Source organism: Macaca thibetana, chromosome 15 (genome assembly GCF_024542745.1).
Source record: "Macaca thibetana thibetana isolate TM-01 chromosome 15, ASM2454274v1, whole genome shotgun sequence".
Classification (NCBI taxonomy): Eukaryota; Metazoa; Chordata; class Mammalia; order Primates; family Cercopithecidae; genus Macaca; species Macaca thibetana.
Genome location: NC_065592.1, coordinates 14,378,262 through 14,405,009, shown reverse-complemented (window position 1 = coordinate 14,405,009; position 26,748 = coordinate 14,378,262). Strand labels below are relative to the sequence as shown.

At 53.7% G+C, this 26,748-nt stretch overlaps 1 protein-coding gene across 1 annotated transcript in view; it reads left to right on the top strand.

Moving 5' to 3' along the window:
• The window catches only part of NEK6 (NIMA related kinase 6), a 984,684-nt gene that overhangs the window by 878,685 nt on the left and 79,251 nt on the right, over nt 1-26,748 (top strand). Inside the window, exon 2 of the mRNA XM_050760619.1 lies at nt 1,704-1,841. The gene's annotated coding sequence lies outside the window, so the exon portion shown is untranslated. The remainder of the gene's footprint in view (nt 1-1,703; nt 1,842-26,748) is intronic.

Genomic DNA, 26,748 nt, shown 5'->3' with positions numbered 1-26,748 from the left:
CTGATGTTTGCTGCACGAATATGGCCAGTATCACAAATCCTCTAGTAACACGGCAATACGCTGTCTCAGAACTTCGATTTCTTTCTATTATTTGTTGCAGTGTTTATTTCTTCTATTTAACTTTTCAATCTGTCTGACATTTATTGTGGTGTATATCATGTGAGGCAAGGCTGTAAACAGACCTCCAGATAAACAGCTAAACAATTTGCAGAATGATCCATTTTCCCCCCATTGGTTTGTGATGTATGCATTTTCATCCACAAGAGCTGAGACCAGGCCGGCTCCTGTGGGCCAGCTGCTTCCTTGTCTGCCCTCTTGTTCCAGCAGCCCAGGGCTATGCTATTCCTGAGGCAGGGCTGCCTAGTAATTGGAACACACAGGTACTAGAATTAGACAGGTACTAGAATTAGACAATCTGCCGTCCACTTTCTAGCGCAACCACTTACCATCTGCGTGACTCTGAACAAAAGAATTTGCTTTTTATTGTTGTTGTCCAGGCTGGAGTGCAGTGGTGCGATCATAGCTCACTACAGCTGCTAACTCCTATGACAAGAGTTCCTCAAGAGATCCTCCCGCCTCAGCCTCTCGAGTAGCTGGGACTGCAGGTAGGCACCACCACACCCAGCAAATTCTTACATTTTTTTTTAATAGACATGGGGTTTTGTTATATTGCCCAGGCTGGCCTCAAACTCCTGGCCTCAAGGCATCCTCCCACCTCGGCCTCCCATAGTAGTGGGATTACAGGTGTGAACCACCACAACCAGCCTGAAATTTCATTTCTAAGCCTCATTAAGCCCATCTGTAAAATGGGCACAAGGGTAACGTTGGCACACATGGTGGACGCTCAGTTGGTGTCATTATTACACATCACGGCCAGTTAAAGCACCTTCACTCATTTGGCAAACAGAAGCCCGACACGCATTCACCCTGTGCCCAGTACAGTGCTGTGCCTCAGCAGGCAGTCAGTGTCCCTGGCTCCAGCCCTCCTGGGGGGCAGCGCAGTTTTGAATATGGAGGGGAAGCGGCAGGGTTGGAAACGACCCAGCCAGGAGCGGCTGCTCTCGGCGCGGGGAGGAGGTGAAGTGAGAACTGAGCTGCTTGGGTCCCAGGGAGGCTCTGACTTCTAGAGGGCGCGTTCAGCATTCTTTGGTGGGGACTTTTACCACTTCCAGAAACCTCTGCACATTGGCTCTTGCTGGACCCTGGGGGCCACAGGAAGTGGGAGCTCCAGATGAAGAGTCGCTGGCACTTTGAGGGCGGGGGACAGGGCCTTCCCCTCATCGGAATACTCTTGGAGCCTACTTCAGTGCCTGCATTCAGCTGGTGCAAAATAAGTGCTTGTTACTTTGCCAATTTCAGTATAACTAGGACTGTGGCAGGAGCAATGCTAGGTGATGGGGAATCCGAAGATGCACGGGAGGAGTTCAAGGGTTGGCTGCCTGCAGACCCTCATCGTAAGTCTAAAGCCAGAGAAGAGGGGGAGACGCCGGCCTGCGCCCTGTGACTCTGGGCCTCAGTCTTCTCATCTCTGAAATGGGGAAGGGGTTTCTCTGCCGAGCGGATCGGCCGCAGGACTTGGCGGAGTCGAGGGGTCCAGGCCCAGGAAGGACGCCGTCGGGGCGCCCCCCGCCCCTCAAGCTTGCGTGGCGGCAGCGCGCACGAGCGCAGGGGGCGGCGCGGCCCCGCGGCGGGGAGGGGCGGGCGCGCGCGCGCGCGGCGGCGGAACCGAGCGGACTGGCGTGCGGCCGCGGCGCCGCCAACTCGTGTGGGACGCACCGCTCTAGCCGCCCGCGGGCCCGCGCACCGGTCCCCCCGCGGCAGCCGAGCCCGCCCGCACGCCGGTGAGTAGCCTGGGGCTGGGGCCGGGCCGGTGGGGCCCCGCGGGCCGGGGAGGGGCGGGGGCCGGGCGGCTGGGCCGTCACCCCCAGCCGGGCCGAGGGCGGGCGCGCGCCCGGGGCTCCGCGGGGGAGAGCGGGAGGCGGGCGCGCGTGTGGCCGCGCGGGGCTGAGCGTGTCGGTGGGCGGGCGGGCGGGGGCGGCGGCGTGTCCGCGTGTCCCGGGGTGTGCGCGTCCCCGGCGGGTGTGCGTGTGCACCCCGGAGCGTCTGGTGGCGTTGTTGGGGTGAGTGCGTGCGGGGACGCGGGCATGGCTCCCCGCTACCCACTTCCCGAGTGGGGACGACGGGCGGAGGAGTGTGCCGGGCGCCGCAGGGAGTACGTGCGGGTTTCAGGGAGTGTGTGTGTGCACGTGTGTGCATTCCAAAGTGATTTGTGTGCACGCACATGCGTGAGCCCAGGAGGGCGAAAGTGTGCCTGTGTGGGTGTGAATATAACGAGTGTGCAGGACCGCGCGAGCGTGTTTATTACTGAGGTTGAGGGCCCCCTTTGCGCCCACCAGGCCTTTGCACAGTGATGGCCCCCAAGCCAGGGAGCCCGTGGAGAGAGAATCGGCCTGGCATGGGCTGGGGGTCGGGACTGGGCCTGATCTGGTGAACCAGGGGCCGGGAGGACAGACTCAGAGCCTGGCTGGGCCTGACAGAGGCGAAGGTCTCAAAACCAGGCTGTGGCAGGGCCACTGGCAGGACCCTCTCTGCACACACAGGCTGGGCGAGCGGAGGCTGTGGTGGGCCTCGGCCGGGCACCCGAGGACGGTGTTTTCCTAAATACCCTCCGGGCTCCCCTGTCTTTGTTCTTGACTCTTTTCAGCCAGGCCTGGGGGGCTGACCTTATACTTGCCTGTGTATGTGGGTGCCTCTCTGCCCGCCCTGCTAAGTAGATGGATCTTTTGATTTATTTATACCTCGCTTAGGCTCCAAGTGTGAGTCCCAGGACGGTAACAAATTGATCACAGCGGGCTTGGGACACCAGCTTTCGAGGTCTGTCCTTGCAGTTTTGACTGACAGGCTTTTGTGTGTGTGTGCGCACTCTCTAACTGTTGAAAATCTTTGCAGTTGAAAGTCTTAATTGTTTTAAGGCAAACTTTAGAAACTCCAGAGCTCCCTACTTGCTCTGACTTTTCCAAATTCAGCTTGCCTTTTCTGGGGGAAAATGTCGCCTTAGTTTGGTGTACAGTACGTGCAGGCAGGTCTTGAAGGCACGTTTAAAAACCGTGTCGTTAATGGAAGAAGAATTTCATTGAAAGGGACGCAGAGCCGGCTGGAAGCGCCTGCCCCGGACTCAGCGAGTTTGAGCTTACCGAGTGAACTTTGGACGTCTTCTTTTAGCAAACAAAACCTGGAAGGAAGCAAAAAAGACCCACATTCTTTTTCTTTTTTGTCCTGAAAATGAAAAAAAGAAAACACCTTCTGAGTTTGCTGGAAATGCCCCCTCTCCTTCCCCCATCAAGGCCAAGCCCTCCCTGCATCCCCCACCCCCAAATAAAATATGCCTGTGGGGAGCCGTGGAATGAGTCACTCCCTGGCAGAAAGCCTGATGGGCAAACATTTGGGAAGGTTCTTGCCTAACTTCCCAGAAGAAAAGGCCCAGGATTTAAAATGGTCCCTGTGGTTTGTCAGCCTCTGCCGTCCCGTCTGCTTCGGAAATGACTAAAAAGTAGTTTGTATCTCCACAAAATAAAGTCTCAGACTGAAGGCCTTAGACCCAGGTTGGTCTGGATTTAGAGCTGTTTGGGTTTCCAGAAATGGAGCGCCCGGCTTTAACTGGTGGCATTTCTGGTGGGTTTGAACAAGGGCAGAGGAGGGAAATGGGGAGGAGGTTCCCATTTACAGAGCAGAAGGGACTGTGTGCTGGGAGCCGTTCTAGGGTGTGTGAATCTCCCAGTGCTCTTCTGCGACAGAAAATGCTTTTGGTTTTGTGCACAAGGAAACTGAGGCACACGGGGGTCAAGCCTGTGTCCTGGGGCAGCTGAGAGGAGGTGGGGGCAGAATCCTAAGTCACCTGCCCAACCTCACAGCCTTTCCTCTTTCCACTGCACTTGGGATATGGTATTTGACTGGCTGAGGTGCACAGACCTAGTGCTGAGTACTTTAACACACATCCGTTCATTTTCTTCTCATCGTAGATAGGGTTTATTATCCCCATTTCACAAATGAGGAAACCGAGGTTCAGAGACGTGACCTGCATAATTTCGTTAAAGTAGCACCATGACAGATGGTCCCCATTTACTTTTACTTATTTATTTAATTTTGAGACAACGTCTCTGTTGCCCAGGCTGGAGTACAGTGGCGCAATCTCAGCTCACTGCCCCCTCTGCCTCCTGGGTTCCAGTGATCCTCCTGCCTCAGCCTCCTGAGTAGCTGGGATTACAGGCACATGCCACTGCACCCAGGTAATTTTTGTATTTTTAGTAGAGATGGGGTTTGACCATGTTGGCCAACCAGGCTGGTCTCAAACTCCTGACCTCAGGTGATCCACCCAACTCAGCCTCCCAAAGTGCTGGAATTACAGGCATGAGCCACCATGCCCGGCCACGTCCCCATTTATTGAGGATATACAGTGTGCTACGTCTGGTGCCGTATTTGCCCCAGTCCACTCACCAACACTGAGATGGGAACCATCATGATGCCCATTTACAGGCGAGGAAACTGGGACACAGAGAGATGAGAGAATGCGCCAAAGACCATGTACCAATACAGAGCAGACCTGGATTTGAACCCAGGCTTGTCTGAGCCAAGCCCATGGTCTCCCCACTGTACTAGGAAGGTGGCAGGCACTGGGCTGGGTGCCTGGCCTGCGCTGAGGTTCAGTGTCATTTTCCTGATCTTACAGAGAGGGAGGTTAAGTAACTTGGGCAAGGTCATAAACCTGCAAATGGCAGAGTCGGGATTCGAACCCACATCTCTGATTCCAGAGTTCCTCACCTTAAACCACATCTGGCTGCCTTTGTTGTGCTTTGCTTCTGTTGCATGCTGCAAAGCCAAGTAGGTTAAGACAGGCTAGGTTCCTGCAGGGCTGGGTTGCGCGAGACCTGGGAGAGGTCTTCTAGAAGGTACTGCTGGCCTTCCTCGCCCAGGGCCAGAGCTACTGGAGAGAAAGGGCCGCCATTCACATTTTTTCTTTTCTTTAAGTGCCCCAGATACTTTTCATAGGGGAAGTGTCAAAACAGTTGTCAAAAAGAGAAGAATATTTCCTTCCTCTTCTCAGGCTAGACAAAGCAAGGGAGTTGGAGGGTGGAGAGTGGAGGGCCCTGATGAATCATCCAAGATTAAATACGGGTAGCCACTGCCAGACTTGTGTGGAGATGAGGCTGGGACACTGCTCGCAGGAAGAGTCCGGCGTTCTGACCCCCCGATGTCACCTTCACGGGCCTGACTCACAGTCCTAAATATCTGACAGCGTGATCACTTCTAGGTAGGCTTCTTGTCTCTTGTCATTTAAGTCCCCTGCCTGCCTTTTTTTCCCTGCTCATTTCCATTTTGATCACGGCTTCTACTACGTGTGCTTGAAATGAATGTTGTATGTGAGGACCTGTGTGGTTTGGGCCGTGTTGTGCCCCCCGCCAGTGTCCTTCGGTGTTGAAAGGAAAAGGTATTTCTCTCCCTTCCATGTACGTTCTGCAAATTGACGAACATTTGCAAATTGCTTTGAGATGCGTTAATTTAAGGTGTGAAATAATAGATCTTGTGCGAAGGCTCAGCCACATTTCTGGCATTGATGGATTTTTCTCCCGTCTGGCCTGTGATTTGGGGAGGTAAAAATAGTCCTTGTTTCTACGTTTTTATCTTTTTTTTTTTTTGCTGACATCATTCTTAGGAAGTGGCGTGCACATGCCATGGAACTTTACACGGAACATGGAGCTCTGGGGAGCAGGAGTGCTCTTGGAATGAGGGGTGGTCTGCGGTGGCCGGGGTACCTCCTGGCTGTCTGTGAGATGGCTTTGAAATGAGCAGACACTGTTGAGGGCCTCAGTGGCTTTTTGGTATTTGGCTGTCTTTTCACTTGTGACGCTTGGGTAATGGCAAGATAACTTTTGGGGAAAATGTTAGTTTAAAAAGAAAAAAAAATCAGGCCAGCACTTTCCCTCATTCCTGTCTGAGCTGGTCCCTTCCCTTGGCCAAAGCTGAACTAAACCAATGGCCTTCTCAGACTTGACTTCCAGACGGAGGAGCCGACATCGGGGCAAATCAGTTGGTGGTGTAATTTCCTGTGACATTAACTTTGGGAACTTGAACTTGGAGTGGGAGCTAGCATTTTGACATCTGTCCCTCTAACAGGACTCGCTTGTGTGGACACAGACCCACATACACGGGCTGCGCCATTGTCTCCAGTTCTGGATTTTTCCACAGATGGCTTCTCGGGTGGTCTGGTGGTAAAGAAACAGGTCTTCTAGCCAGGCCTTCAGCAGGGGCAGGATCACAGCACCCCACCAGACCTGACTGGCCACCGCCACTGTAGCTGTGGCTGGGCAAGTGGGGGGGCCATGGGAATCGAAAGATGGGGTGGCCAAGATCTGAAATGCATTCAGTTGCAGTGGCCTGGATCTGCACGGAGCCGTTCTTTCTTTCTCTTAGACATCTGCGTGATGGTGACCTCATAGAAAAGAAAAAAGGGGCTTTATGTGGGAATTCCATAGAGTGTGAAGGAATTTGGACAGGGGAAGGGGGAGGGAAGTTGCCATTCAGAGCCTGCAGTGCCTGCATTTTCCCCTAATTGTTTAACCCTCGTGCTTCAGAATTAGGCTGAGGTTTGCGGGGTGGGTCATGTTGACCCGGGTGAACAGAGATCCCTTTAAGAAGAACTCCATGTTCCAGAGGCGCGTTCTTACTGCAGGTGAGTGGCAGTATGGGAATTAGTCCACAGGCCCCTTCTCGAATGCCTACCCTCTCTTGTTCCTTGTCCTCAACGTCTTTGAAACTTGGGCTTGTTGGGAAGACACCTGCAAAAGGATGGATGCACATGACCTTCAGCTCTAATGAATCCAAGCTGCTGATGAGGAATTCACTGGGCTCCCAATCCAGAGAGCTTCGCACACACCCACTGGGGTTGAGATGAGCACTGGGTTTATTTATTGTGGACTTTTGGAGTCGGAAGGACTCTCGCCAGCCATTTGTTTCACAGAATGGAACCTGAGGCTCAGAGAGAACAAGGCGCTCCCCTGCAACCGCATTGAGAGCCTGGGCTCGGGCACCCGATGGAGTGAGTGAGGCTGGAGTCCCAGACCTGCCTCTCCTGAGCACGTTGCCCACTGCTCTGAACCTCAGTGTCCTCATCTGGAAAACAAGGACGATATTATGACCTCAGAAAGTTTGGGGGAGGAACTAAGTGAAATAATGCATTTCAGATGCTCAGCACCTTGTAAATGCTTGATGCTCCTTCCCCGAGATTACATGAGAGACATGGAAAAGCTTTAATGACCGAGGACCCACCCAGGGTCACTCAGCCAGGACCCATAGTCCGTGGCCCAGAATGTCTCCAGTGCCCCTGTATTGAGGCCCTAAACAAGGCCGGAAGTGGGTGCCGGGGACCCCTCTGGATTCCACCAGAGCACCTTCCTAGGATCATGGCTCCCAAAATGGAAGGAAAGGAGACAGTGCAGTTTGCAAAGAGGCAGGATTTAAGCACCAGGGTGGCCCTGTGGCACCTCAAGAAAATGTTTGCCTCTCAGTGTCTGCTCTTGTCCCCACCCACCCCCCCAAGGCAAGGCCATAAGTCCTCGGTGTGGTGTTGGAGGTCTCTGAAGGCCCTGAGAGCTGTGTCAGCCACGGTGTGTTATGAAGCAAGGCAGATGTTTTGTTAATTATTTACACAGCGTCAGCCCTGCAGAGGACTGTGCTGACAGGAGCGGCTGGCACAGGCCTGGCTGTGGGGCAGAAGTGAGCAGCCCTCTTCACCCAGCAGTCCTCCTGAAAAGGTCTGCATAGCAAGGCCTGAGGGAGTCCTGCACATTTTGTGCACCCACCCCCTGCAAAGCCGTTTGAGTTTCCCTTAAACTGGCTCATTTTCCTGAGCTGGTGGAGAGATCCTTGCCCTCTGGAAGTGGCCATCCCTCTGGGGCGGCTTCTGTGCCATCTCGTCACAGCCTAGACCCAGCTGTAGTCACCAGGAGAAGGTGTCACCAGGCTCTGGAGGTTCACTCCTCTGCAGTCATCTCATGCAAGGAGGGCTTCACGGGGGCCCAGCCTCTACTCCCTCATCCGCAAAACAAGCCAGTGACACTAGGCACCAGCCCTGTGATCCTCCAGCACCCCTGGGGGTAATGTGCCTTAGAAATTCAACTTTAGGATTAGAATTCCGCTAAGAGGTTGTACCATATGACAGAAAAGGTAATCTAAAAGTCACAAAGACCAGGACGGGCCTGGTGGCTCATGCCTGTAATCCCAGCACTTTGAGAGGCCGAGGCGGGCAGATCACTTGAGGTCAGGAGTTTGAGACCAGCCCGGCCAACATGACAAAACCCCATCACTACTAAAAATATGAAAAATTAGCTGAGCGTGGTGGTGTGCACCTTTAATCTCAGCTACTCGGGAACCTGAGGCATGAGAATCACTTGAACCCAGGAGATGGAGGCTGCAGTGAGCCGAGATCACGTCACTACACTCCAGCCTGGGCAACAGAGCGAGACACTGTCTCAAAAAAAAAAAAAAAAAAAAAAAGAATTCTGCAAAGAATGGTGCCTGGCATCAGAGCTTTCCCTGAAAGGCCACTAAAAATGAGGAATGTGAGCTCCGGGGAGGCGAAGGGGGCAAACCCACCTTCCTGTTGCCTGTTTTACATAAGGAGGTTTTGCATAGGAGTCATTTTAAGATACATGAAATAGCCAGAATAGATAAATCCACAGAGACCGAAAGCAGATTGGTGGTTACCAGGGCCTCTGACGGGGGGGATACTGGGGAGCAACTGCTTAAAGGACATGGGTTTTTATTGGGGTGACGCAGATGTTTTGGAACCAGATGAAGGTGGTGGTTGCACAACATTGTGATTGTAATAAATCCCATCGAGCGGTTTGCTTTAAAATGGTTAAATTTATCTGAGAAAAATGTTAAACAGAAAAGTTTTGGCCAGGCACAGTGGCTCACGCCTGTAATCCCAGCACTTTGGGAGGCCGAGGCAGATGGATCATGAGGTCAGGAGTTTGAGACCAGCCTGACCAACATGGTGAAACCCCGTCTTTACTAAAAATACAAAAATTAGCTGGGCATGGTGATGGGCGCCTGTAATCCCAGCTACTCGGGAAACTGAGGCAGGAGAATCACTTGAACCCGGGAGGCAGAGGTTGCAGTGAGCCGAGATGGCACCACTGCACTCCAGCCTGGGCAATAGAGCGAGACTCTGTCTCAAAAAAAAAAAAAAAAAACAAGTTTCTCTTGCTTAAAAAAATAAATAAAAGCATGAAACCCCCTCCTTTTACACATGGGGACACTGAGGCCCAGAGAGACACCATAACCAGCCTCAGGTCCCACATGCAGCCTGCTGCTGTGTAGCCTAAATCAGATCACTGTCCCAACTTTCAGACTAAGACTCTGGTTGTGACACCTGGGCCTGGACTGCGGGTGAAAAGTTTTGACGCAAAAACACAGACCTTCCACTGTCGTGTGGGCTAAGGGGACTCTCTTCTGCTGACCAGAGATGCTTGCGCTGGCTGGTGTGTGGCACATTCTCTCATTCCTTCAAGACGTATGTCTGGATAGAAGTCCTGTGTCAGACATTGTGCTGGGAGCCCGCACAAAGACCCTCTAACGGCCCCACCCATTGGCCTCTCACCACCTGGTGGGGACAGAGGCTGTCACAACCCCTTCTTAGGTGCTCTTGATCGATTTGCAGGTGGCGCCTTTTGGAATGCACTCTCTGGGGAAGTAGGAGAGCTTGCGGCAGTGAGCGGTGTTTGAACCCACCTGGAGGGAGACGTGGGGTTTGCCAGAGGCCTGAGAAGGCTGGGGTGAAGGGCAGGTAGACCCCAGGGTGGGGAGGCAAGTGGGGCCGGGAGGTGAGAGCCGGGGCTGTGGAACTTCCTTCTGCTTCCTCGGCCTTTGCTCCCGTCGGTAGATCGCCTTACCAGGCACTTGCCGTGGCTCATGTTCTAATCTAACCCTTAACCTGAGGGAACGCGCTTCATCCTCCCAGTGATGCTGTGATGTGGGTACCATTATGCCCAATTTATAGATGAGGAAGCAGAGACCCAGAGAGTCCAGGATCTGTGGTACTTGACGAGCATCAGCGTGAGTGCTGTGAGGACACCCACAGCCTGGGGGTCTGAGCTGAAAATCGGAGGACAGAGGCTGCCCTCCAGAAGTGACCAGGATGTGGGCTGTGAGCTGCCCAGATCAGGGCCTGGGTGAGGGCCCGTAGGCAGCTGGAAGGAACAGCATGCACCCAGGTACCATGCCAGGGTCCCTGAACATCTGTCTTGTCATCGCATGTTTGTAACCTGCATCACAGACTGAACATGCAGTCCAGGAGGGGGTGGGACTGGGTCTGTGGACCACAACGGTATTCTCTATGCCCAGCATCGTGCCTGGCACTCAATTAATATTTATTGAGTAAATGGGAAGTTTTAAGTGGACATGCCGCAGCAAGATCTTTGGAGAATGTTTATATGGAGTGAACGAATCTGTTAGCAAACGTTCCTCACTGCCCTCAGTGGGCTGCGCAGGGCTGAGTTGAGCTGAGCTGGCCCTTCCCTGGGAGAAGAGGTTTCTTAGAGAAATGCTCATCCTCGAATTATTCCAATGAGGAGGGACCTAAGCCCAGAAGGGCTCTGCCTCCCAGAGTTACAGGCTCTCCTTCCTATACCCCTTCCCTGCAGAGGCAGCTCCCACATGTCTGCATAGGAGGGCTTTGGGTTGGAATGGGTCAATGCTGTGTCTTAAAGCTGCATTTTCTACCAAGCACGCCCTTATTTTGTTCAGAGGGCATTTTTTTGGGGGGTTGCTTTGAGGAAAGGCTAAGCAAGCCACCTCGTGGCACAGACATGACTTTTCAGCAAATAAGCAGGACCCCAGATTCCACCCCGTCTTAGAAAGCAGGAAACCCAGCATTGAAAGAGGAAAGATTCTGTAGCTGATGTGGCCTTGGCGGGCCACCAGGGTGGATGCCCAGATGGCAGGATCACTGGGCACCACATGGCACACAGAAGGCAGCAGAGGAGAGGGAACCCGCCCCTGGGCTTGGCAGGTCCAGTCGAGTCCGCCTGGATTCAGTTACACCAGGACCTCGAGTGGGCCCGGCGTGCTGGACTGAGTCAGTGTGTGTACATTTCCTTTGTTCATCTCCCCCGGGAATGTCGTGGCCTTTTGTGTTTGTTTAAAATGCCAGCCTCCTTACCTAACCCAAGAGGAAATGAGGACTGGATTTTTGTCTGTGCAGAGGCTGGGACAAGTGTGGGAGCCGCCTGCTCTTGGAGCCAGCCTGGTGGCGACAGCGTGGCATTTGGGAAACATTCGGTGGTTTTCTCCAAGGGGTAATGGGCACACCGGGTGCTGGGCTGCCCCTAGACTGGGCACCAGGACCCTGAAATGAGGAAGCCTCGTGACCAGGTTTCACGGTGCCATTCAGCAAAGGATGGCTGAGCACCACACGCCGCCTTGGCCCCTGGGGAAACATGCAGGAATCAGATGAGGTACCTGCCCCATCTTCCTAGGGAAATGTGCAGAGAAAGTGCTTGTACTCCGAGCTAACACTTTTCACTCATACAGACCTTTATGGTGTTCTGTGTCTTCAGACATTGATCACCTGTAGGTGGGATACATCATGGCCCCACTTTCCAAACTCCCAAAGCGGCAGTGATCTGTAGAAGTATTTAGTGCCATTCAGGGACGGGAGAGGCGGTTTGGAAGATGCTGTCTGCTGTGCGAAGTCCCTGGATGCTCAAATGGCTTATGGGGTGGCATCTTTGAAATTACACAGTGAGGACATATGGTCACTGTGATGTGCTAATGTTAGCAATTGAGATATTTAATTACCCAGAAAAAAACCCTTTTCCTACCCAGTACAGGTTACTGGAGAGCCTTTATTTCTTAGGAGGAGGGTCTTACACAGTGTAATTTGGACCATCAGATAGGGAGTCATTCTCCCTCATTCATTTATTAGCTAATTAAGTGGTTTATCTGGTCACACATTTATTCCTTCAGTTGCCATTCATCCAGCACTATTTGCTGATGTACCTGGCCTGGTGCTAGGCACTGAGGGTGGAATGAAACAGAACAAATATGACTGAGTCCCTACTGTGTGCCAGCTCGTAGGGTGTGCTGTGTGCCACAGGTGAATGCATTCGCTTCCCAGTGGACATGTAACGACCACCTACTGTGTGCAGACTCGTGGAGGCACAGAAATGCAAATGGCACCGTCCGTAGTTGTTTGGACACTTGTGGTGTTTTGATGGGGTCTTTGGTCCTAGCCCTCTCTCTGCTTGGTGTGATATACCCAGTCAGCCACTGTTCACAGGCCACGTGGTGACATCCCCAGAATGAACCAGAAACAATCCAGATGCCCCAGGAACCGACGTGAGAGCAAGGCATCCGCTTCACACGTTGTGTCTCAGTTCAGCGTCTTGCCACCACCCAGCATTTTGAGACAGAATGTGAGATCGCGTAGTTGGCTAAATATATAAATATTTTATGTCTTGATATTCTGAAAATGAAGCCCAAATGCACAGAACTGCAGCACATCAGTGCTATAGATCATATGTTATAATAATCTGATGACATGTTGTTTAAATATTTATGGACTGATGCGACATGACAATGGGGGAGAGAGGAGGCTCAGAGCAGAGTCTCGGCAGATGCGGAAAGGAGGGAGCAGATTCCTGTGATCCTGAGAAGCGTCACAGGACACCTGGGTTTCTGATGTGATGTTTGGAGTTTTATGACAAAAACAGTGGCTGACATTTATTGAGCACTTGCTGAGTGCCATACCCTTCACTGATACTATGTCATTTAATCATCACAGCATCCCCAGAGGATGGGGTTCTTATTAACCCCAAGTTACAGAGGGGACACTGAGGCCCAGTCAAGGCAGTGGTCCACCCCAGACCCCACAGCCAGCGAGTGGCTCAGGAGCAAATCCAGGCTGACCCCATTCTGCATTGTAGCTCTTAATTACTGCGCCGTGCTGCTCTACGGGTGACAGGTCATATCCGAAAACCCCCCACCCCTGCCTGGGTGACCCCTTGCTTGGTACTAACTGGACTTTTTTTTTTTTTATTGAGACGGAGTTTTACTCTTGTCACCCAGGCTGGAGTTTAGTGGCACGATCTTGGCTCACCGCAACCTCTGCCTCCCAGGTTCAAGCAATTCTCCCTTGCCTCAGCCTCCCGAGTAGCTGGGATTACAGGCACCCACCACCACGCCTGGCTAATTTTTTTTTGTATTTTTAGTAGAGGCGGGTTTCACCATGTTGACCAGGCTCGTCTCGAACTCCTGGCCTCAAGTGATCCGCCTGTCTCAGTGAACTTTCTAAATCACAGGAAAGGAAGGTGATGTCTGTAAAATGTCAGGTGGGGTTGGAAGGCACAAGGAATGAATATCTAGCCCAGGAGGGGCAGGGAGTAGTGTGGAAGGGCCACTGCATCCCAGTGCCTGGCACATAGTAGGTGCTCAGGAAACGTGATTCTTGAGCCTCTGCCCTTCTCTTTGTTGTTGGTTTTGCAGAATCGTTAAGGGGGTTTACTGCGGACTGTCCCCCATACAAGTGTCCTGTGGCCCCTGAGCCTTTGCCTCAGCTTCTCCTTCTCCCTGCAGTGCCCTGGGAGGAATCAACTGACAGCCCTTTCAGTCTCCCACCGCCCAGCCAGTTGAGGCAAGGTGTTCCCCTTTTATAGAGGAGTCTCCTAGAGCCAACCGCAGCATCCCTGCCTTTGGAAGCCACCTGGAATGTGCCAGCTGCAGTGGCCGTTCCTTCCATGCCCCCCATCCCGCTGTGTGCTCCATCCCCCCACATCTGCTGCTGTTGGTTCTGCCTGTTGCGTTACTGCTCTGTGACCTGGATCCCCTCCAGCACAGAGGTCTCGAAAGGTTGATCAGACATCCTCAGCACCTGGAGTGGGGCCTGGCCCACAAGACGGCAATAAACAGCCAGCCATGGAAATTCACCCGACAAGACCCACAGGGCGGGGGCTGAGTGTCCGAGAAGCCTCTTGGGAGGTGATGGTCTTAGACCTAATGGTGTCTTCCCATTCTGCAGAGGCCTAGGGGTGTCCCTAGGTCCCCAGAGTGGGAGGGTACAAGTCAGAAGGCCATGAAAATGGAACGCAGGGCCAGCTACAAAATTTGTGGGGCCCAGTGCAAAATGAAAATGCAAGTTCCCTTATTCAAAAAACAGTAAAAAACAAGAAAAAAGGTTTTTCCTTTCCTTTGCAATCTCTCTTTCCATCTGTCTTGATGTTTTTTGTTTGCTATTTAATGTCTCACCCGCTGGGTACAAGATACTTTCAGGGCGAGCGCAGACCTCACGGGTGTGGGCGCACCTGCCCCCGACCCTCCTGCCTGCATCTGGGCCCCTGCCGCAGGTAGCGGGTGGGGGAGCAGGCAGCTGAGGACCCATCCTGGGGAGGCAGCTGAGACTCTGTGCTGCCAGCACGTGCTGCATTATTCCACCAGACTCCACTTAACACAAACTCGAAGATGACATGAAGCGTTTCAGGACAGTGAAAGCACAGCATGAAGCCCTACGCTTGGGGCTCCCTTCTTAGGGCAGGGCTGGGTCACCTGGACATGAAGCCAGCCTGATGGGAGGGGCCATAGCACCCACACACACATTTCACACACAGCAGGGGCCTTTTATTGGTTCTCTCCATGGGGCTGGGGCCAGATCTGATTTGAAGGGAAAGTTCTGTGTTAAGCACTGTCTGCAGACTGCTGCCCCGGCAGGATAGTCGGCCAGCCAGGAGCTCTCCTGAGCCTCTGGTGCCAAAGACACACTGTGGTCAGCCCTCCCTGACTTAATCTCTCACATCATTACCAGAGATTTTTGCACTAACAAACCCATCCCCTCTGACTTCCGTTCCTTGAGTGACAAGGGTCAGAAATCAAGTGACGCAGTTGCCAGCCTTCTGGGAACAGCGCCAAACACACGGTGCCCCAGAGATCAGAGAGGGCAAGGAGCTCAGATTCCACCAGCCATCATGCTGTTCCCAGCCCTGAAATGGGGAGGCTCAGCAGCCACAGGGAGTGACGTCTGATTACGCTGAAAACATGGATGAGGAGGCTCAGGTGCGGGGTACTTACTTAGTCCCCACTGTGCACCAGAGACCTGGCCAAGTACTTTCCGCGTGTTGCCTTCATTAATCCTCGTGGACTCTGAGCTGATCCCATTTTTCAGATGAAGTTAACTAAGGCTCAGAGAATGAAGCTGCCAGTACAAAGCCATAAGCCACACAGTTTGGAAACTGAGATTTGAACCCAGGCCCTGGCCCCAAAGTTAGTACTCTTTGCATGTGAATCCCAGGCACACTGGCTGGCTGAGGTCCCTCCCAGGCTGGGCCTCTTGCCCCCACTGTCTGCTGCATCTGTGTGGGGGCAGGACAGGGGCCAGGCCTCAGTGCTGCTGCCTGTCCGCTCCTGACCCTGAGCAGTTACCCTTGTTCTTGGCAGGAAGCAGATCTCAGGGCCACGGCTCCAGCTTTTCTCCTGCAAGGCCTGGCCAGCTCTGTGGCTGTACTTATGCCCAGAGAGACAGGTGGCAGCGGCAGAGTTAGGCACACCTGGCCGTGAGTCACACCCACCTTGTGCTCACTGTGTCTCTTGGGCTTGTCGCCACCCACTCAGGTCTCCGTTTTCCCATTTGTGGAGCAAGGGGTGATAGCAGTTCCTGTCTCTGGGGCAGTTTTCCCGATCCATTGTGGTAAGGGTGTATAGTCCTCAGTTCCACGCCAGGCCCAGAAGTGGCATTTGATCCTCTGTGTTGATGATAAACAACATGGTGTGGGGTGAGATCGGAGCTTGGTGGCCCCTGTGACGCTCAGGAGCACCTCCCCAGGTCAGGGCATGTTGGTGGGCTCTTAGCCCAGAATTGCCCTCTCTAAGAAATTCATCCCTTCCTTGTTTTCTTTGTTCATTCATTTTATCCCACAGAGCCAAGTGCTCTGTTGAGATACAGTAATGAGCCCCAGGCATGAAGTCCCTGCCTGCACAAGGCTGGTGTTATGGTTCCTAAACAAGAAACAGGTGCAGGGTTCCTGGCCAGGCAGCACTGGGGAGAGGTAGCTGGGACAGCCTGGTGGCCCATGGCTGCCACAAAGAATGGAGTTCCTTCAATGTCTTCCTTCCATTAAAGGGCAATCCCTGGGGATTTAACATGCTGCCTTTTGTGTGAGGTTCCAGCACTCCCAGGGTCCTGGGAAGGCCTCATCGGGCTTGGCTTTGCTTCAAGGTGTCTTTGAGAAATCAGTTTTTCTGGTTGCAATGTGGGAGTTTTCCCCAGTCTCTCCTAAGACTCAGAACCGCTCCCCCTAACGCTGCTGGTCATGGGGACCTGCCTGGGCCAGGCCGTGGTCACATGTGATCGCATCGACTTGTCTCGGTGACCTTGAGAAGCAGGTCCTATTAATTCATTTTACAGGTGAGGAAAGGGAGGCTGAGTGAGGCTGCATCATTTGCCCAAGAGTGCCCAGTGTGCCCACTGCCAAGTCAGGATTTGAACCCACGCCCGTGGCTTCCAGACCACACTCTCGGAACCACTCTGTCCTGGTGTGAATGATGTTTTTTTAATTCTTGGCAGCAGAAAAACCACAGGTTCTGCTCAAAGCACTAGACTCTCAGCGGACACCTACCATGTGTCAGGGCCATGCTGGGTGCTGCAGGAGGGCACTGCAGAGAAGAATAGAGACAGATTGTTGGTGCTAAATTGGCCTGAAAAATGACCATTTCTGCATGAGCCAGGATTGTGTTGACTCCTTGCTCCAAGGCTGTGAGGTTCATGTGACAGATGAGGAAGTGAAGGCTCAGAGAGGCTGTGTGGTTTGCCGAGGTCACACAGCCCCGGTCAGCCTTATTCCACATCCACCTGCTCTGTCTGCATCATCCATGGCGGTCTTTGGACTAGCTTGGGCCTCCCCAACATCCTGCATTTGGATAAACTGAGGCCTGAAGAACAATTCAGGGCTTGATCCCGAACGGGGGCGGGGACGGAACCCTTTGCATACTTGTGGAAATGGACACTCATTCCACAGCGAAATTGCCTTCAAAATGCCACCGATTCTCAGGGCAGGAGAAGACCTAAGAAATGACAGCGGGCAGTCAGGGCACGTGTGTCTGTGACAGCAGAGGGGCCCGTATCCACCCTTCCTGGGACCGACAGCCAGGGTGATGGGGTTTTATAGCATCTGGAACAGGCAAACCTTTTATAACAAAATGTTTCCAAAGCTATCCCATCCCACCGTTGGCAAGCAGTCCTTAAACGGCAAAGAAGCAGCCGTGCTCCGTATTCACGAAATGGTGAGCTGGCCTTTAGGCCATTTATTTAAAGCGGGAGTTGAGGAGGCTAAAGGCTTCAGTTCTGAGCCGCGGCTCGCAGCCTCGCTGCAGCAGGGGAGCGTCATCTTCAGGGTTTTCTTCCCATTTACGGGTTTTTTTGTTGTATATTTGTAAAATGAGGCTTCTGCTGGCAAAAGCAGGTTTTAGCGAGTGCGGCAGCTCTTTCAGGACCTAATAAGGCCCCAGCGGAGGGTGAATTCCAGCAACACTTTCCTTCCCCCCAGGGCCCCCCCATTCCATCTTGCCTCATACACTTTGGGCACAGGGTACCATTCATCTTGCTTCCCATTAATGGAATTACTGCCATCACTTCTGCAGGATGAGATGGGCCCTTTGGAACTGCCTTGGGGACAGAGGCAGGATTGGCCGCCGAGGGTTTTGCTTGGAGGGGAAGGGAAAAGAGAGAGGGAGAAAACTCTTACACATGGATGCTTCGTTGGGTGGTAAAGATCCTTGGCCATGGAGGATAGAGGCCGCAGGGCCCATCCAATCTGCTTCCTGCTCGTGTCCCGTGTGAGCCTCGCAGTGGCAGGGCGTGTGTTGGCCCCAGTGGCAGATGTGAACGGAGCTTGACACCTGTGTACCATAGCCCCTAGACTTCAGAAGAAGGGAAGGAGGGGACCCAGGATTTACGGGCTGCTCACAGATGCCTGGCACTGCGCTGGCCAAAATTTGGGGACTGGTATCTCTGTCCTCATTCTTAGATGAAACAACAGAGGCCCAGAGAGTGGAGACACTTAAGCTTTGAGTCACACAGCTCATAAGCAGTAGCGCTGAAGTTTGAACCTCAGTCTGTCCATTTTCGCGGAGGACAAGCAGCGCCCCTCCTTGAGGCTCCAGGAAGCAGCAGAGCAAGGACTCACAGTCCAGGTACCTGTCAGCAGCCTGTCCCAGCATCACCTCCCAATTCCCTGGGAAAGTGAGCAGACATCTGGAGGGTTTTTTGCTTTCATATAAGAATGCTGGTCGAGGACAATGCTGAATGTCGTGTATTCCACCTGGACATCTGATAGAATTTCAGGGGTCTGGGATCCTGAGGATGAGGGAGGGAGGTGGGGAGCTGACTGGTCTGACACACTGTGCTTGTCATCCTGCATGTCCATTTGCAGCAGGGCTGGCAATCATTGTCCTTTCCAGTTCCGGCTCGATAGATTGATAAGGGCTGCCCGAGATGCCGTGTTGAGAAGGCTTTGGAGACTGGCATTGATTAGTAGTGTCTGCTGTGTGCACAGGAATGAAGAGAAGGGTGTGAAAAGGACCGGACCTAACTTAGTACAATTCTTAACCTGAGCAGCGACCCCAGGGGCACCAACCCTGCTTCATTCTCATGATTAGTTCATCGTGTGCCTCACCACACTTCCATCCCAGGAAACTCCAGTAGGGTGAGACTGTGCACAGCACACAGAAGGAATTCCACACATAACAGAAGGAAGGATTGATGAAGGCTCTGCGGCCCCCAAAGAGCCAACAGTTGGAATCCTACAGTGGATGTTTTTAAAAACATATTTTTAAATGTCTAGGGATGAGATCTAGGTGCCCACTTATTTAAACCAGGGCCATTTCATCCATGCCACTAACTTGCTAGATATCTTTGAGTCATGGTTTCACCTGCCTGAATCTTGGTTTCCTCATCTTCGCTCCCAGCACTGTGGAGGGGTAACCCTGTTGATGACAGTCGGGGAGCCCAGAACCCATGGGTGGTGGGGTCGGCATTCAGAAATGTCAACTCCGGCTGCCTGCCCCTGCCTGCCGGGCCCTGTCCTCTGCCGGGCGGAGCTCCAGGCTCTCTAGGTCTATAATGCTTTCCTTCTCTCTTCTCAAACATCACTGCCTCTGGGGAGTCTCCTCTGACCTCAGCACACTGCTTAGAAACCCCTGCTTGGTGCCTCCATAGCCCTTTCTGCATCTTCCCTGGCATCGCCCCCCCAACCCTGTGAGGCCCACTGATGGCCAGTCCCCTGCCCCAGGATCCCCTCCAGGGCTGGGACAGACCCACTTTCCTCTGTGGTCTCAGCGCTCAGCCCAGGGCCTGGCCTGGCGAAGGCCTCGGTGACGGTAGTGAGGGGAGGGAGAATGCACCCTTCGTTTGTTCCTCAGGCCTGTGGCCATGGGGACGACTGAGCTGCTGAGACCACTGTGTCCAAAACCCAAGCCTTTTTTGGGGACAGATAGGTCAGTGGGACAAACGGAACCGGCTCTGTGACTCACACACCCATTGTGCCTGCTACAGCGATCCTTTAAAGGACAGTTGGGTTTGATCCTGCGGGAGGCATTTGGAAAGGTTTTGAGCAGGGGCGTGGCCCCCCGAGGCAGAGTGTGGCCCATGGAGGCTGGGGGTGCTGGGAGGGTGCTGTGAACTTCAGGAGAGATGAGGGGAATGGGGCTGTCCTGGGGAGAGTGGGGAGAAGTGGGGAGCAGCCTGGAACAGTGCCAGGTGCCTGGTGTCCACAGGCTGAGCTCCCACCTGGAGACCCCTGGATCAGGGAGCAAAGAATTCAGGGCTGCGAGTCAGGAAACATGCTCCCCAGGAGCTTCCGTGGCTCCGGAGTCTCAGGAATGATCTCCGGATGGGCGACTGGGGCAAGGGGGGGCTGGGGCCCTGGTCTTAGTCTCTCATCAGTCAAGGAGGGCAATGTGCTTTTTGCCCTTGACTCTCCTCTGACCCAGGCCCTCCATACCTGGATCTGTCTTGGGGGCAGGGTGAGGCTGAGGCCCACAGAAGCCATCGGGTCAGCCTAAGAGCAAGAGTGGAAAAAGAAAAATCACGAAGCAATAATGTATTAGCCCCTGTGGCACATCGAAGGGGCCGGTGAATCCCTGTGGACTCAGGGCAGACGGTGGCCGGAGCAGTGGTTGTCTCTGTGTGGCTGGAGTGTGTGCAGAGCGGCCAGTGCTTGAGCCTGAATCTTCACAGCCCCTCCGCCACACACGCGAATCCTAACAGTATATTATTATTGATATGTACATATTAACTATTAGCTTTTTAAACAATAATTGCTCCTCCTCCTGCTATTGTGGCTTGTTCATCAGAGCGCCCTTCATATCAGTAGGAGTTGGCCAGGTGGCGAGGTCCTGCAGTTAGAGCATGGGGACACTGCGTGAGCAGGGTGCAGAGGTGGGAAACAGCGGTTGCAGGAACCCGTAAGTGGCTCTGTGGAGCTGACATGGTGGAGGACAGATGTCACTTGGGCTCGATGGGTCAAGGGGTCTTAAGTGCTAAGCTCAGGAGGGATGGCAACCCGGAAACCTTGAAGGTGGATAAGGAAGGGGCGATGGAGGCTTAGGAATATGTTTCTGGTGGCTCATGTGGAAAATGATGGTGCTAAGGCTGGGAGGACTTAGAGGCCAGTGGGGAGGCCCAGGTGTTGATGCCACTGTGGAGGTTCCCGAGCCTCTCAGCTACCTGAGGCCGCACTTCCACTCAAAAAGAGTCCTTGGCTTGGCCGGGCATGGTGGCTCACACCTGAAATTCCAGCACTTTGGGAGGCCAAGGCAGGTGGATCACATGAGGCCAGGAGTTTGAAACCAGCCTGGCCAACATGGTGAAACCCCATCTCTGCTAAAAATCACAGAAATTAGCCGGGCATGGTGGCACACGCCTGTCATCCCAGCTACTTGGGAGGCGGAGGCAGGAGAATCTCTTGAACATGGGAGGCGGAGGTTGCAGTGAGCCGAGATCGCGCCATTGCACTCCACCCTGGGCAACACAGTGAAACTCCATCTCAAAAACAAAACAAAGAATCCTCAGCTCTTTCTCCTGTTCCACCACCCGCTCCCACCCTTTCCTGCTGGTTGTTGGGGCGGTGGGGGGCTCTCACCTCAGCACCCTCGGCCTCTCTCAGCTTTCCTGTGAAAAACCAGGCCCACGCCTGCCGACTGGTGAGAATAAATGATAAAATCTGTGAAGCTCCCAGCAATGCCTGGGGAGAGGACAGAAAGTGTTGTTGTCCCTAAATTCTGATTTCTGCGTGTCATTTACTCTCTTCCCTGTCAGAGAAACGGTTTTGATTCCTGGGGACGAGAGAGGCCCGCGTTCACGGGAACGCACCCGCAGGCCCCATCCAGGCAGGTCGGCGGCAGCCGCGGAATTCATTTGTATCCCCGATGTCAAGGCTGCCTCGTGAGTCTGCAAGAGCCCTGCTCCGTGTGTGCTGTGGGGGAGTGCGTTGTGTTGTCCCTGTGACTGAATTTCGATCCTCCCTGCATTTATTTGTTTATTTGGGTCTGGAGAAGTCTGAGGTGAAGCTGTGAGAAGGGGCGTCTTTGAGTTTTTGTTTTTTTGTTTTGTTTTGTTTTGTTTTTGAGACAGAGTCTCACTCTGTCACCAGGCTGGAGTGCAGTGGCGCGATCACTGCTGACTGCAAACTCCGCCTCCCGGGTTCACGCCGTTCTCCTGCCTCAGCCTCCCGAGTAGCTGGGATTACAGGTGCCCGCCACTACGCCCGGCTAATTTTTTTGTATTTTTGGTAGAGACAGGGTTTCACCATGTTAGCCAGGATGGTCTTGATCTCCTGACCTCGTGATCCACCTGCCTTGGCCTCCCAAAGTGCTGGGATTACAGGCGTGAGCCACCATGCCCAGCCGTCTTTGAGTTTTAATACAGTATGTACCACCACATAAGAACACTGTGGTCAACAGCAGACTGCCTATGTGTCATTGGTCCCATTAGATTATAATGCCATCTTTTGACTGTACCTTTTCCACGTTTAGACCCACAAATACTGACCATTTCATTACTGTCGCCTGCAGTACTCGGTACAGGACCATGCGGTATAGGTGTGTAGCCCAGGAGCGACAAGCGACACCCTATCGCCTAGGTGTGGGGGAGGCGAGACCGTCTGGGTTTGTGTAAGTCAACTCCGAGACGTTCACACAGTGACAAAATCGTCTAATGCTGCATTTCTCAGAGTGTGTCCCTGTCGTTAAGCGATATGTGACTGTTTGTATCTGTGGCACTTCGTATGCGTTGGGAGCGTGGGCTGGGCTCATAGGTTCCCCTAGGTGAGCAGAAGTGTCCCAGGCAGTGAGGAGGGGCCGTTCCCAGGGTCTGTCTGGGCGTTGTTTTCCATGGAGGAGAGGTTGCTTAGGAAGGTGAGCCCAGGCTAGCCCACAAGCCCTCACTCCCTTGCAGACCCAGGTAGCTACAGGGGGATTCTAGAGGAAACTGGGTTCTGCCCACCAACAAGGGGCTCAGGCACACATCCCCACCCCTAGCCCACCATAGGACTTAGTGCCCACTTGGGATGCGGTCAGAATATTTTTAGGTCAAATGGGTGCGTGAGGGTGGGCAGGCAAATGCGTCAGATACCAGCTGGATGACTTCATGTGTGTTGGTTGATGCATTTTACAGCTGGGGAGACTGAGACTCAGAGAGGCTGAGGGTCTTGGCTAAGATGCCCAGCAAAGAAGCCTTCATACCACATCTGACTCCCCACTCCCTTGAGAGCTCCCGTCACCTACAGCACCTGCCCCAGCCCCTGCCTCAGTGTGGGGAAGGATCAGTGGAGACCAGGGCGGGGGGACTAAGCACGATCTCGGACCTCCTGTGTACCAGGGCACTTTGCCTACACAATCTCACATTAAGTAGATCTCCTTCCTGGTTTTCTCATCACAAAAATGAGGCTTAGAGAGGTGATCGGTTTGGGCAGAGTTTCCCAGCAAATAGGTGGAGTGTCCCATATTTCAATTCTGGCCTGGCCTGGAGAGGAGACTTGTCTGCTGGAACAGGTGGAGGATGGGTGGCTTCAACCTGTCTTGGTGGGATAGCCTGGGCTGTGATATTGGAGGCATCATTTTCCCACCAAGAAAGAGCAGGAGGGTCTTTATGGGGGCAAAGAGGGCAGGGAGCTCCCCCTTGGACCCCTGAGAAACATGGGGCTAGATTGGGCCTGATACCAGCCTAGTCCCTTTGCAGCCTGCTCCAGCCTTTCTCTTCCCCCACTCCCCCTTTTTTTTTTTTTTTTTTTTTGAGATGGAGTCTCACTCTGTCGCCCAGGCTGGAGTGCAGTGGCACGATCTCGGCTCACTGCAACCTCTGCCCTCCGGGTTCAAGCGATTCTCCTGCCTCCGCCACCCGAGTAGCTGGGACTGCAGGCACACACCACCGCCCCCAGCTAATTTTTGTATTTTCAGTAGAGACAGGGATTTCACCATGTTGGCCAGACTGGTCTCGAACTCCTGACCTCAAGTGATTCTCCCGCCTCGGCCTCCCAAAGTGCTGGGATTACAGGCGTGAGCCACCGCGCCTGGCCCAGCTTTTCTCTTTCTGACTTCGCTTGTCCCACCTGTGCAGTGGGAGGACAGGAGAACCCCTTTATCTGTTGAGTGCTGATTATGTGCCAAGGAATTTGCTGCATGATCTGGTCTGATGGCCCCAGCGACTCTTTGAAGCCCAGCCCTTTATTGGCACCACCCAGTCACTCCCTGGCTGCGTTTCCCTCAAGGCACATATCACTGTCTGAAATGACCACGTCTGTTCATTCTCGTGTCTGTGTCTACCTCCCGACCACGCAAAACCTGTGGGAGGGGAAGGCATTCTCTGTCTCGCCCACTCCTGTGTCCCCAACCCCTCGGACAGTGCCTGGCTTCACGAGCTTCTCAAGAAATGCTTGGCAAATGATGGCAGAATGGGTTAACCCTGGTTTTCTCAAAAAAGGAATGGAGGCCCACAGAGGGCAGGCCTGTCCCTGGGTCACAGTGCCAGGGCAGGATTGGAGCCCCTGCCTGCCCAGGATTAGCTTGGGCCTCTCTCACGGACCAGTTTTGAGCCTGGAATTCCAGGTGTGCCTGGCTGTGTCCCTGCAGGTTCACACCGCCCAAAGAAACTTCCAGTCCATGCTTGTGGCTTTGGATCAGCTCAGAAAAAGTGTGTCCTGTGACTGCTCGAGGAATCTGGGCATTTAGCCCAGAAAAGAGTGTGTTTCCTGGCTTCCTGAGAACTGGGGCCCACCCTGCCCCCGGTCTGGGCGTGCAGAACAGGAGGGAGGGGAGTTGAAATCGGGGCCTGGAAGGCTACGGCATCAGACCTTATCATCCAAGTGAGGCTTGCCGCTCACGCCGAGACTGTCCCGGCCGAGCACTCCGGGAGAGGGCATCCCCACCATCGGCGCGTCCTCTGAGATGGCAGCAGCACCTGGAGTCCCTGGAGAAGAAACATTCCTCACGCTCATGTGAATGTTTCCCCGGGCTGCTGTCCCGGCACTGGGTAGCGTGGGGCAGACATGGGTGTGACGTTTTCCAAGCACGAGGTGACCAGTCCATTGGGTCATCAGGCCTCCAGGGCCACATGTTTGGAACGATATTCCTGGAGCACCAGGCATCTGGCCCCTCGCTCTGTGGCCAGGCACGGGTTTATGAGAGGACCCTGCAGAGAGAGCTGGGGTCCTCAGCCTTGACGTCTGCACATTGTGCATCATTTCGCTCTTTACTTTGCTTTTTTCTCTTCCTTTTTTTCTTTTCTTGAGACAGGTTCTTGCTCTGTTGCCCAGGCTGAAGTGCAGTGGCATGATCTCGGCTCACTGCAGCCTTGACTTCCTGGGCTCAAGGGATCCTCCCACCTCAGCCTCCCAAGCAGCTGGTACTGCAGGTGCATGCCACCACAGCCAGCTAATTTTTGTATTTTTTGTGGAGATGGGGTTTCTCCATGTTGACCAGGCTGGTCTCGAACTCCTGACCTCAGGTGATCCACCCACCTCAGCCTCACAAAGTGCTGGGATTACAGGCATGAGCCACCGCACCCGGCCTGCTTTGTTTTTCTTGAGAAAGATCAGAGCTTCCCTGCTGTGTCTCCCGCTCTTCACTTGTGTTTTCTTTTCTCCCTCACTAGCGGGCTGCCTCGTGACTGGCCTAGGGGTCTCCTCCCTCAGACTGGGAGATCACCCAGTACTCAGAGGGAGTTCACTAGAATTACCCTCATGTTCACTGGAATATAGTGGTCCCGTTTCTGAGAGGGAGACCCCCTTTTTGTACTCATAGGAGAGTGGAGGAGGCCAGCCGTGCTTCTCCTCAGCCAGGATTGAAAAAGTCACCTAGCACAGTGGCCTGAGTCCACTGGTTCCCAAATCCCAGTCCCAGGCCGTGTGAAGTCTTCCGCAGACCCATGGTGAAATAAGAACAGGAAGGCCTGGCTTGGCATAGCTACTTTCCATGTCAGCTGTTCTTTCTTTTTCTTTTTCTTTTTCTTTTTTTTTTTCTTTTTGGAGATGGAGTCTCACTCTGTCGCCCAGACTGGAGTGCAGTCTGGGTGCGATCCCAGCTCACTGCAACCTCCACCTCCAGGGTTGAAGCAATTCTCCTGCTTCAGCCTCCTGAGTACCTGGGATTCCAGGTGCGTGCCACCACGCCCAGCTAATTTTGTATTTTAGTAGAGACAGGTTTTTGCCATGCTAGCCAGGCTGATCTCGAACTCCTGTCCTCAGGTCATCTGCCTACCTCTGCCTCCCAGAGTGCTGGGATCACAGGCGTGAGCCACCACACCCAGCCTGCCCTTTCTTTTATGAAAGATGGTGATACTCGGTGGACATTTTATTTTAGATGCTGGAAAAATCTGGCAACCTATGTCTGTCTTCAAAATGTGGGAGAAGCTGTCCAGGCCTGTGACACCCCCAGGCCCGGGAGCCATTGTTGTGCTTCTGCATCCAGACACAGAAGTGGAGCCCGGGGGAGACTTTGATGCCTCGAGAACCTCTGAGTCACGGCCACACATGAGCCCCCGGCTCTGCCCTGGTGTGTGGTGGGTCGTGTTGGTTTGCTAGGGATATTATAACAAATTACTGCAAACTGGGTGCTTGAAAACAATAGAAATTCATTCTCTCGTGGAGAATCCTGGGGGCCTGATGCCTGAAATCAGGCTGGCGGCAGGCTCAGTTCCCATGGAGGCTCTCACACAGCACCTGCCGTGCCTTTTTCTGACTTCTGGCAGGTGCCAGCCACCCTCCTTGTTCCGTGTTCCGTGTTCCGTGGCTTGTCTACATGTCCCTCCAGTGCTCGCCTCTGTCACCACATGGCCTTCTTCCTTGTGCGTCTGTCTCTGTGTCCATCCCTCATAGAAAGACACCCATCATTGAATTTGGGCCACCCTAATCCCATGTGACCCCAGTGTAACTTGATTAGTATCTCCAGGTAAGGGCCTATGCCCCAGTTCAAGATAGACAAGGGTTTGAGGGGAACATTACTCAGGGGGCATAAGAGATGAGGAGGGCAGATCCAGGGAGCCCGCCCTCATTCCCAGGAGGAGACAGGAGACCAAGGCGCAGAGTCTGGCGGGGGAACGCTGTCACCACAGTGAGGGCCAGGCTGAGGCCACAGCGGGTGGGTCAGACACGCCCACTGAATACTCAGGGGCACAGGGGAGGGCCGGGGTCCCCCTGACTCTCTGCATCCCAG